This window comes from Leptosomus discolor, chromosome 2 (assembly GCF_034619465.1).
Source record: "Leptosomus discolor isolate bLepDis1 chromosome 2, bLepDis1.hap2, whole genome shotgun sequence".
Taxonomy (NCBI): domain Eukaryota; kingdom Metazoa; phylum Chordata; class Aves; order Leptosomiformes; family Leptosomidae; genus Leptosomus; species Leptosomus discolor.
Window position 1 is genome coordinate 35476738 of NC_141392.1, and position 12700 is coordinate 35489437.

Here is a 12700-nt window from a genome sequence, read left to right on the forward strand (position 1 = left end):
CACCATCTCTTACTTAGCACCAGTAGAGACAATACTTTAGAGAAAATGCAACATGCTACTAGAGCTACTGTCTTCTTGTGCTCTGCTTTTAGGACAGCACCATGAGATTTCACTAGCAACCTGAGAGACTGAGGTATGTAGTGAAAGGTTCTTTCTGACCAAAAACATACCCGTGGGTGTGCTCAAGCAACCTGCTGTGGGTAACAACAAACTATTCATCTTCACAGACTAATCCTTTGCATTCACAGACTCTGGCAATCTCCAAAGGGTAACATCAAATAGGAAGTTTAGAAAGTGAAAAGATACCTAACAAACTGAAGTAATTCATTTGCACTATGCAAGCCTCCACCAAGAAAATCTGGAGGTCCTGTTTTGCTAACGAAAATACCATTAAGCTTCTTAGACAACTACTAAACAGACAGCAAAACACATGCATGATCAAAATTTTAGTCAAGCAATTTATTAATAGACCATGTGTATGAGAGATGTCTAAAGTGGGCTTGATGCTTACAAAGGGCAACAGAGAAAAGTTTATAGGTGAGCTGGACAATTTCAGTAAGTAGCAGAGAACTATTAAACCCTTAAGTACCAAAGGAAATTGCAAAGGATGTGTCCATTTAAAAAGTCTTCATTGCTTTCTCCTTTGGATCGCTTAGTAAAACAGGAACACTTCCTGAACCTTCTCCCAAAGAAGGATGCAATGATGAGATCAGTAACTGATGTTGAGAAACATTTGCACTAGTATTTGTAGCCTTTTTCCTTCTTGCTCTTTCAGACCCCTTCCTGTAGAGATGCTGTGCCAGTTTCTCTTTTTCCTTTAATGACAGGTTTAAATTTACTGGTAGATGCCTTCGATCACCTGCTAAACTCTGTCTGTCCTTACACTCTATACAAACATTACTGTAGCTTTGTGAAGTACAGGAATTTTTGCTTGTGTTTGCAGAGATACAGCTTATATTGTACTGCTCAGGAGTCCTGGAATACTTGACTACCCACATCACTTAGCAGCTACAAAAATTACAACCTTTCCTGCAATGCCTGGATCCCAACGTGCTGAGCTCACTAACGCCCTAGTATTGTCTGGTGTTCTGCTTCCCTTTTGCAGCCATTTGCTCTCTCCCGTTGAAATCATTGCATGGTAGGAACCGTCTGTTCCTTTCCTGGCCCCAAATGCTACCGCAGCCAGTTATGTGACCACTTCTGCTCGGCCTGCTAAGGTACATGGTGTGGCTATGTTCAAGTCTGAATGTATTGCTACACAAATCACTAGTAAGCAAAAGCCACTGAGATTAAATCATTCTTAGATAGCAAAGACTATAAGCATAAGTCCTGCTCTAACTCCCATAGAGAATTTTAGTTTTGCCATGCATGTGGGACACAAGCTCACAGAAGCTTGGCCAAAGTTGACAGAGAAACTTGTTATTACCAACTGGTTGTTTAAATCCTCAAACCTTTGCTCTCAAAGGAGCAGATTTAAAAAAGTCTGGGCTTGAGCTGCTGCTGATACATGGCAGGTGAGGCTGGCTGTCAGGAAACGCACTGCACGCAGGGCTGGCAGTTTGGCAGAAAATAACAGTCCTTCATTTTCTGTGAGCTGCGTGCCGCTGAGCTGGATCCTTCACAGTGTGCTGTTCGCCTCTGAGAGCAACTCCCATGCTCCGCTTCAGCTGGCGCACTTCCAAACCATATTCCCCCTCGTTTGAGTTTATTTTTCTCCCTGCTTTTGAAAGGTTCATTGTATAACTCTATAGTATTTCTGTAGATTTAGCTTCAGAACAAAGTAGAAATACAGATAATTTACTTAATGCTAGAAAGGGAGAAACAGCAGATGATAAAGGTGGTTCCTGCATTTTTAGCTGAAACTGGAGAAAGAAACATCTGTTATGCGAGACCTCCTCCATCTAGGGGGAGGACAAGGGATTTGACTTGATACCCACAACTTCACTGCTCAGCAACTCATAACTACATATTGCACTGGAGCGTGTCCAGAGAAGGGCAACAAATCTGGTGAAGGGTCTGGAGCAGAGTCTTAGGAGGAGTGGCTGAGGGAACTGGGGTTGTTCAGTCTGGAGAAAAGAAGGCTGAGGAGAGACCTTATTGCTCTCTGCAACTACCTGAGAGGAGGTTGTAGTGAGGTGGGGGTCGGTCTCTTCTCCCAAGTAAGAAGCGATAGGATGAGAAGAAACTGTCTCAAGTTGTGCCAGGGGAGGTTTAGGTTGGACATCAGGAAAAATTTCTTCTCTGAAAGGGTTGACAAGCACTGGAACAGGCTGCCCAGGGAAGCGGTTGAGTCACCATCCCTGGAGGTATTTAAAAGACATGTAGAGGTGGTGCTTAGGGACATGGTTTAGTGGTGGACTGGGCAGTGCTGGGTTAACAGCTGGACTCAATCTTTTCCAACCTAAATGGTTCTATGATTCTATAATTTTTCCATGTATTGACTAAAGGGACACACAGGTTTTCTGGGTTTTGTTTTTAAACAATAGGCAATACCTGTTATAAAATCTAGATTTAAGCTCACCTACCAGTGCCCGGCACTTTACCTCTATTTTGCTTGGCAGGAAGTCTCCATTTTTATGGTTCACTCTATTGCTCACCTGCTTGATGCAGAGGTATCTCATGAACAGTGCTACTGAACCTTCAACTAATTACACAAAAGAGATGTCCGGTTAGTGTCCCCTGACAGAAGACCGTCTTTAGTAGAAAAAATACTTTGTTTAAAAAAAGAAGGTAAACTAGTAACCTGTTTATTGTTGGTTTCAGATGTGAAAAGCCCTTCTGCTGCTTACACCTTCTTTTCCCTTTCCATTCTAGGCTTTACATTTCCTTACTCTCTCTTGGCAATTCTTCAAGACAAAGACCCAGAATCTTTGACCTTACAACATGGGTTTGAAATAATACTTCAAGCTTAGCAATGAATATTTAATGTGAGTTCAATATAATATTAAGAGCAGTTGTTGAAAGGTCTGCAGCTCCGTACATCAGGCTGTGCCTACCTGTAAGACTGTCCTGAGGAAAAAAAATGCCATGCAGGAGGACATGTATGATACAGACCTCAGATTATTTAAACACAAATGTAAACACATTACTCAGCTCCTTTGTAATCTCCAACAAGGAAGCAAGTTCGAGGCAACAATTGTTAAAGAAGCAGCAACGTCAAAAGATGAACTGCTCCCAAGACATTACATACTTTCATTCACCTTTTCAGGAAATATTATATTTTAAGATAGCATATAACATTGTCTAGACTCAATTATCTAGCATAGACAAAACCTGTTTAAATGGGTTTTGCAAAATACCAGCATGTCATCAACCAACTGCTATTATCTGAGGACAACTTCCATAGAGTAAATGTGCGATATTAAGTGACATAAAATTCGCAAGGCTTATGACACAGAAAAGCTTTTAATGGTGTCAAGGAAAGATATTATGACTCTTGCATTGTTTCTGTACTGGAAATTGGACCTTAACTTGAAAAACACAGAATGAACAGGTGTATGGTCGTGATGGCTGTGTACTGAGTAGACAGTGATGCTCACACAGTGACCATCCTCCTTGTCAGAACCACAGCCCTTGGGTCAAATTATTTATCACATTGGTAGTATCTTCGGTTTAGGCTAAAAGGCCACTTCCAAAAAACCAGCATGATGTTATTTGAAGTGAACACCTCAGTGATTATTGGAGCACCAATATATCTCCATTATTAAATTAATGACTGTGCTTTTTTTTATTCTCTTCCCTCTTGCTCAGAACTTCACTTTAAGCACGTGCAAAAACCACTAAATACCACCAAGAGGAAAAGTCCCCCAAACTACAGAGAAATTACTGGACCTGCTGGTGCTCCTCCTTCTCTCTCTCTCTCCCCTTCCCCCTCACCATATTTCCCAGCTACCAGCCTAGAGGGCACACTGCAAGACCATCGTAACTCCTATAGCTCTGTGGCTGTGATACCAATCACAAAATTAACTCTGGAAGAGTTGGCTCTTCAAGAAAGTGCCTTCATACAAACATAGAGTCCTCTTGCCCACGTCACTTTATTGCTACTTCTTTTACCCAAACCTGCAGCTCACTATCAGGAAGAAAAACTCAGTGAGACAACTTTAATATGCAAATCTACTCCAGGCTGTTATCGAAGAGCAGTGCAGTTTGCAAGTGATGGTTCCTGTGTGCAGCCTTCCACCCTACAGAGCAAAGGAAGAAAAAAAACCACCTGAATCTATGGATCTAGCCAACACCATGCCACCGATGAACGGCTTGACTCTGACATATGCAAGAAGAAGCAGAGTGCAAAGGGTAGATATATACCTAAGGTAAAAGGGAGGCAGCTGAAAATTAAGATCTGTGTGAAACTAGAATAGGGGCATGCTCATGCATGCAAGACATCTCAGCTGTCACACCCTATGCATGCACAACAGTGAGAACAGTGTGTGGTGCAGGTGCAGTTACTTATTTTAGATATATATATATATATTTTATAAACAACATAACCTACATTTTAACAGCAAGGACAAACACAAAGCATTCCAAAATGAGCCTCTGGAATAAACATAAACCTCAACTTCTTAAAACCCCATCCATCTCTCCAAATTTGTTTCAATCAGGGAAACAGCTAAATGGATTTCTTATAACTTTGCACTTAAAGTAAAATTCACCTCAAGGCTGACAAGCATAAAAAATTTCAGTCGAATGGGTGATTTTTTTTTTTTTAAAGCTGCAATAGCCTGAAAACAGGGGCTTGTAATGAAGCTGCCCCATCAACCATAACCACACTGTCACTAGAGCAACACAATCATATTGCCTGTGCAAAGAAGCAATGCATTTAACATTTTCTTCTCTGTGTATTATCTATTAGCTGAGTTTGTCACAGAGATATGTGGCAGTTCCCTGCAATACTTATGAATATATGGCAAGGCATACAAGAATGCGTCCATGTCTGCTTCAGCACAGGTTTGTCTTATTATATTTTGACAAACAATTTCAAAAACCCCTCCCTTCTCTTATCTTAGGTTTCTGTTAAACGCTGTTACTATCAAGAAATAGAAGTCATTCCAGGCAAACATCTCAGATCTCCCCGTTGCTATTCACTATTACTAATGCATATTACATGTTCAATTCTTCCTTGCTGCTTCTATGAAAAAGCTCTTGTCAAAAACAGATTTCATTTTTTTCTGTGTATGCACAAATTAGTTATGGATGATTAACAAAGCATTCATTCTTTTATTTACTTTCGCTGAGACTTGATCTGTGTTACATTCATGTGAGGGAAGCACTTCATTTTATGTTGACTAAATATGAAACACTGTACTGTTGATAAAAAGAGTTGTATTCAGGGCTGCATATTATACTGACAAAAGATGCATGTTCTTGGGCTTACATTTTCTTAAACAAGTTTTTCCAGATTTTTAATTGCAAAAAACTTGATACACCTTTTATTTTTTCCCCTTCTCACCAAATACTGGGCAGTAAGTATGTCCAAAAGCAATCTACTGCAGTCTTAACAAACAGCAATAATTATTGCATATTTAACATAATAAAAAGGAATTTTCAAATTCTGCCCCACAATTTGACTTCTTTAAATGTACCCTGCATTATGAAGTCTATTAAAAAAAAGACTGCAAAACTAAGTAGGACAGGCAGCAAATCATAATTACCAGATTTTTCTCTTATTACATTAAAAATATAATGAAAATGAAGATGCATTGGAGAAGTCTTATGGAAACTTATAGCCAGCTGTAAGAGTTTGGCCCTGATCTGGTGTTACTGACTCCAGCTATCACAGGATAACACATGTGTAAATGCTCATCTATAAGGCCCATAAATCCTCCATGTCCATTAAGCACAGTGATATGGCGACACCAAAAAGGATGCATTTCAGTTCAGGAAGGTATTTAAGCACAAGCCTAACTTCAAGGATACTATCTACTTGTAATTAAATCAAGTTAAAGGAAGGCATACAATTAAGCACCTTGTTAAACTTGGGAACAAATTATTAGCCCTTATAAAATAGGAGATTCTATCTCAGGGATCACAGCACATGAAAACAAACACACACACAGGCACAGAGTACTATGGATACTTTCGCAAGAGGGGAATTATTTTTAGTGTAACTATATAGCAGTAAGTGCAGCTCCTTCTCAAGTGAGGAGGAGGTCTGGCCACAACGCCTTCTAAGGCACAAATCTTCAACCAGGCAATGCGGTTTCATTCTTTTCTAAACTTCCATCAAAGATAGATAGTATCACACCTTAGTAAAACCTCCGCCAATGTCTCCATGACACAAAAATAAGTCTATTGTGTGTCCTCCTTAAACATCACCAAAAACAAAGCATGAGCTTAGGGTTTTCATCGTACTACCAAGGAGAGAGAGTCCGACCATAACACAAGGCCAGCAACAGCCCAAACCAAGGGACACTCAATGCAAGCTGGGTTTAGAAAGGACGGCTACACAGAAGAAGGTGATTTCAAGATGTGCCCCTGAAATACCACAGCGCTGGATGAGAGGACAGCAGGAGAGGAGAAGATGGAAAGCTTGTTTTGATCCAAACAGGCTACCGTATGATCTCTGAGCAGCAGGTCTCTGCTCCCCATGAAGGGACATAGTTGTTAGCTGGCAGCCATTCAAAGTGCCCGAGATCTGTCTGGAGGAAGGCCCCTCCAGCACTGATATGCTGCAGGTAGGAGGACAAAAAAGGGCCAGTGAAGGCAACCAGGCCCACCTGGAGCAGCTGTGCTGTGGTGCAAAGTGTGAGCTCCTGCAGGGCACAAGCAGCATCAGGGCTCCCAGAAACACCCATTTCTCCTCACTACCCTCATCCAGAGCAGAGGCGCAAGATAACAACTCCTACCTGACACTGCAGCTGATCAGATAGCATCTGGCTCCTAACTCATCTCCTACCTCACACCGCTTTTCCAGCCACATGCTCCTGCCTTGTACCAGCCCTGGAGCTTTGCTGGTTCTTCTTTCACAACCCAGTTCCTCTCACTAAACCAGCAGAAAACTCATTCAGGAAGGAAAAAACCCAAAACAAAACAAAACAAAACAAGACCACAATATTTTTCGTTGGGTCAGGGAGATGAATGAGCTTTCCAAAGGCCGAGGGAGCACCAGTGTCAGTGCACTGAAGGGGCAGCAGCTAGGAAGGAGTAAGAAACCACCCATTTTGTCAGCAGCAAACTAAGAATGGTTCAGTCATCCCATGTGGTGGCATTTTCAGGCAGTATTTTAGGGAGATTTACTCTTCCCATTCCAGTTTGTGTGAATTCAGCTCCCCGTCCGTGCAGACAGGGAATGATTGAAGTTGAAGTGAAATAAAGATTTTTTTTTTATTTTTTTTTTTTTTAAGGATCTCCCGAAAGATTTTTTTTCTTTGCTTTAGGTCACGTAAGAACACACAAAAGGACAAAGCAATAAATGCTTACATGCACTTTCTTGTCTGTCTTTCCACTCTCTGGAATGAGGCCAGAGACATCTAAGTAGTGCACTCTCTTATCCTCCACTCCCTTGCAGGAATTACGGACTCTTTCGCCTCTGCAGCCAGTTTCCTCCTCCTCCTTCTTCTGGGCCCAAGCTTCAACTATCACAAAACAATGTTCCCCTGTTTCTTTCCAGGGTCAAAGCTCCATGCATCTACACCAGGCTCTGAGCCCTCATGAATCTTCAAGGCTTCATGTTTACAGATCCAGGATGAAAACCTGTTCTCTTTGCTCTGATTCTTGGAAAATTCCACTTTCACCCCATTTTGCATATGAACTCAGCTGCACTCATTTCCTTAAGGTTCAGCCACTCCACGATCCTAAGGGGCTGCCACTCCTGAGGCTATCAGTACATTATTAGCCGTATTCAAATATACCCGACACAATCGCATAGCTGACTCCAAAAATACAGAAATATTTCATGGCACAGAATGTGCCTAATCTAAGCCTGAAACTTGAAATTGGGCATTGGCAAGTCGAACATCAAGTACGTCACATATTATTCAGTTTCCCATCTTTTTATAATAGCTACATATATTATTACTAGACTTGCACAAATTATAATTCACAAAAATAAGTGTTACAAAGTAAATATCAGTTTCAAATAATCAGTTTCTATACATTCTTTTAAAAGACGTTACTCTCCACATTCCAGCTACGTCAGGAACATTCCTGGAGTGTTGTTACAGGCATAAGGGCTGTCAGCATTTCTAAAGCTCCCCTAGAAACAAGTTCATGTGTGCAAAAAGCAAAGACATTGTTAATGGTTTATTTATGATCATCTTGCCATCTAAAAACAAATACAAGAATAAATTAATAAGTACAGAGTATCTCTAATGAAAATATTTTAATTTTTAAATCTTGGCTGTGAAGTTAACCTAACTTATGGAACTGAAAAAAATCTCAATGTTAATTAATTTAATATTTGATCTAACCATACTTAAAAATATTCCACAATAAAAGCAAATGGAAAAAACCCCAAAAGAAGACTTAATCTTGTAATTACTGTTATGTAAAAACACAAGACATCTGCATTAATCAATTAACAGAAAGTAGTGCTTCAGTCCAGGCAACTAGCAATAGCACTCATAATATTATGGGGAGCTTGATGTTTTGGCAAAACGAGCAGGAAAAAATGAAACTAAAAGGCATTTTGTACATGTGACCTACAGGACTTGGATTGTTACCTCCAAGCTTATTAAGAGTAAAAGCTGTCAGTCCGACCACCCCACAACCAGGGAGGAAAACTAAGATTACTCAGCAGTAAAAGGCATAAAAAGGAGATGCGTAGTCTCAGAACGGACGAAGGCACAGAGAGTGAACCACAGACCTGCTTCAGCTATCTAGAGCGGTAATTGGCTCACAAAAGCGACTACCACGTTAAGGCATTATCATTATCTAGCTCACATAACTGGAAATTCACGCTCTGTTCTTTAAATTGGCTTAACCAGCAGCATCTGCAGCACTTTAATTAATTACAGCAATTGGCGTACCTTAAAAGTAGATGCACAGATCTGAAGTGATAATGCCCTGTGAGTAATAATTGTAAGCCAGCATCAGTCCTGATCTATCCTAAACAAAACCAAGTGTACGCTGCTGTGCTTCAACTGCACAGAAAACAAGCTTCAATGTAGTAATTATTATTGTCTGTCCAGGTTCACCAGCAAATACTACAATTCTGCGCGACACTTTACACTCAATTAGCTCAGGAATGCAGAAGTTCACAACATGCACAACAAAAATCTGTTTGGGTTTGATGTTAAGTCAAAATTCGGTCGGGTACTTAGGCTTGTGTTTCCTTTAAAAGATAAACTCAAATTTAAAATCGTAACAGAGACTGATTACCGCTATTTATTTTTAGTACATTCCTTATAACGAAATATAGAAGCCAGATATCACAGTAAGCTCAAAACAGTTTTCTTGACAGCCATTAGCTTCGCTTCAGCAAAAAATCCACAGGCACTGTACACAAATGTGTATTTTCTTCTCTTGACATCTACAGTTCTAAAATACAGTAGAGTTGCTTTTGAAAAAAATCAGAGACAAGAAGGTAAAAAACCCTTTTGTTCCTTTTATGTACAGGAATTCAAAATCTTTACTTAGAAGAAAATAATTTTTAGAAGCTTGACAGTGAAATCCATGTACACATCCTGGACACATTTAAGAGTTGCTCTGTAACAGCCTACTTCATACCGTTTCCAGCCAGAACACAAACCAACACTCTCAAGATTTGTTGTGACTTGCTTCTGTACAATTTCTGATTTAAAGACAGATTTTACGTTTAACTACCACATTGCTGCAAAACGGGACAAGAGTCATAATCAAATGCCTCATATCTAATGGACATTTAAACAAACACGTGCTGAAATAGCTCAGTGTTACTAAGTTGATCAAATCTGATCCTCAAATTCATACATAACACAGGGCAAAAATGCCTGGTATAAAGGCTATTACCAAGCCAAATTTGAACTCCCCATTTATCAAACACAAGTTTTACCTTTCACAGCAGCATGAAAGAATGAAACAACTTGCTTGATTCCAGTAAACCTGTAGTAGTTCTGAATATATTTTTAACCAAAAAACCCCACAGCCATAGACTCGACTAAGGCATTACTGGTTTTAAGTTGCAAAACATTAATCATCTAATACAAATAGATGCTACAGCAAAAAATACGCCTTTGTGTAATTTTGTCCAGCATCCATTTTCTGAAAGCATGTAGTTTGCAGTGTAACACACAGAACTAACTACCAAGGAGGCAGAGCATCAGCAAGGAAGCAAGTGCAAGCCCAAACAGCTAAAATACCAAGGCTAATGCAGCAGCAAAACCCAGAAATAGTAATCTGATGTAGCAACTCACACCACAGAGACCTGCAAAAGGCAGTCAGAGGAGAAATATACCTTTTCCAAAGCAGCAAAATTCCGGTGACAGGGCTTATATACTCCACGCCTAGTGTTTTTGGGCTGGGCAGACGGTGGTGAGGCTTTACTGGTATGTGTAATTTAAAGACACGAATATCTGTGCCCAGATATACTCTGATAACATATTTATCTAGGGTGCACAGAAAACAACTGCATACACAAATAAACAGCTGCACACTCAATGTAATCACATTCACCTCCTGAGTATCCACTTATAAATATTAATCTAGAAACTACATGTGCTACCGAGGCACCAGCCTCTGAGGAAAAAATGCCCAGTGCAGGAAAAAAATATAAACCCATAATTCTTATCTAACACTAATACTTATTCCACACAGTCACTCATTTCTGATATAGAGGGATCACAAGTACACCATACAAGTTATTCGTTGACTAAATATCATCACAAAATGCTACGATATAAAGGTTGGAAGGATTAACACAAAAGGTCCCACTCCAAGACAAATGTCTCCTTCATAGTTCAGTTCACAGCCATCATGACTGCTCAGTCAGGCCTACGCTGAAACGCTGGATATATACCTGCTAACCAAACACGCCAGACTTTGAAAATCTCTTATTGATACTGGTATATTTTCAGAGGCGATTTTAATTACCGCCACACCAAAAGAAACTTATTAAACATGATAAGATCACCAAATAGTTTCCGCTTCAAATCTCAGCGCCTTCTGAAACAACTTCTACAGAGGAATTATGAATTTGCCAGGCTGGCAGGTTTACACTCCGCTTCCTCCCCTCTCCTCCTTCAGTCTCTCACCTTTCCCAAGCAAAAAAATGCAAGACATGCAGCAAAACCCCCTATTTTTACGTATTTCATATTTGCAAAAGCCTTATACAGTTTAATGGCACATTTATATAGAGGCCACTTTTAAAAATAAATGCAGAGAAATTACTTTATTAGCATGCTCTAAAACATGTTGTGTTTTGCTGTCACAATAACATTACACAGTGATTTTCAAACAAGCCAGAAGTACGGGGGGGGGGGGGAAGTGCAATTCATATTTCTAAATGTATCTTTGGATTTAAATATTCTTCTCTAACTATTATGATGTTTCACACACTCCATTTCAGAAACTACTTGGGTTGTGTTTATTTTCTCTTAATTCCATTTTCTCAAGGTACCGGATCTTTTACTTTCAGTAACAGACTACAGTATGAAATACTAACATTTCTAAAGGAGAAAGGGCTGAATTTTAGTGCAGAATATTTTATCCTTACTGGGACAGTCATTTTTCTGCTCCCTCTACTGGCACACTTTAAAAGCAAGGAAAGAAAAACCTGAAGGGCGTTTCAGCTTGTAAAACATAACGAGAAAATATTTTTTGTAACCTCAAAATAGTTGTTCGCACAACTTGGCAAAACATGAATCTCAAACCCTGGTGATTTTTAAGCCATCAGCAAATTTTTGGCAGAATTCTTCATTGCAAAAATTAACTGAGCACCTCAAAATAAACAGCCCAGACCACTTTCTGTTAAAATTACTATCAAGCAGTCCTATCATCTGTCACAGCTCAGATCAAACCAGATCACTCCCTAAAACATACGATATGGTTAGTAAAGACCCTAAAAGTGATCTATGGAATATAATTCTACATGATTACCACGGGTCTACAGAAATGAGGAAAAAACATCCTGAGCTTAACAATTCGCTACTTAAATGTTAGCCAGTGCTCTGTGAACCATTTTATATTAAAATTGGATAGCTCTAAACATCACACATACAAGAAGTATTGTTTGACACAGTGCCATTTTGATGATAAATTGCAATCTACAGCTCAAATAATTCTACCCAGGGATTAACATTTCAGAGGCTGAGCCAGAGATTATGTGTGTGGATCTTGAATTTCATCATCTCCCTTCGGCACAATAGCTTATTCTTCCTTTTTTCATCTATTCTCCCATGAAGGGTCAGGAAAGCTTAGCCTTGCTGTTTCATTCATTTCATCTCTACATTAACCAGATACCTTGCAGTCTTTAGTTCTTACGTGTTATTCCATTACAAATACTACAGCTACACTGCACTGTGCTACAGCTAATGAGGTATGTACCAAATCAAAGGGTGCCATCAAGTGGTTGTAGCACACTGCCGGCATTATGCAAAGTTAGTGTTCTGCAAGGGGTTTCACCAGGACACTATACAGGGTGGATTAAACTCTGACATAATTTAAAGCTTTTGGGAAAACTCAGATGCTGAGAAACAGCGGTCCTACACAATTTCATTTCCTTCCTTTTAAATCCTAAGGCTCAACCTAAAGCTGGCACCACCACACAGGAAACACTGCCGTCTCT

General features: G+C 39.8%; 1 protein-coding gene across 11 annotated transcripts in view; it reads right to left on the reverse strand.

The window, feature by feature from the left end:
* Nucleotides 1–12700, reverse strand: part of EHBP1 (EH domain binding protein 1) — a 224063-nt gene that overhangs the window by 147045 nt on the left and 64318 nt on the right. The window lies entirely within an intron of this gene.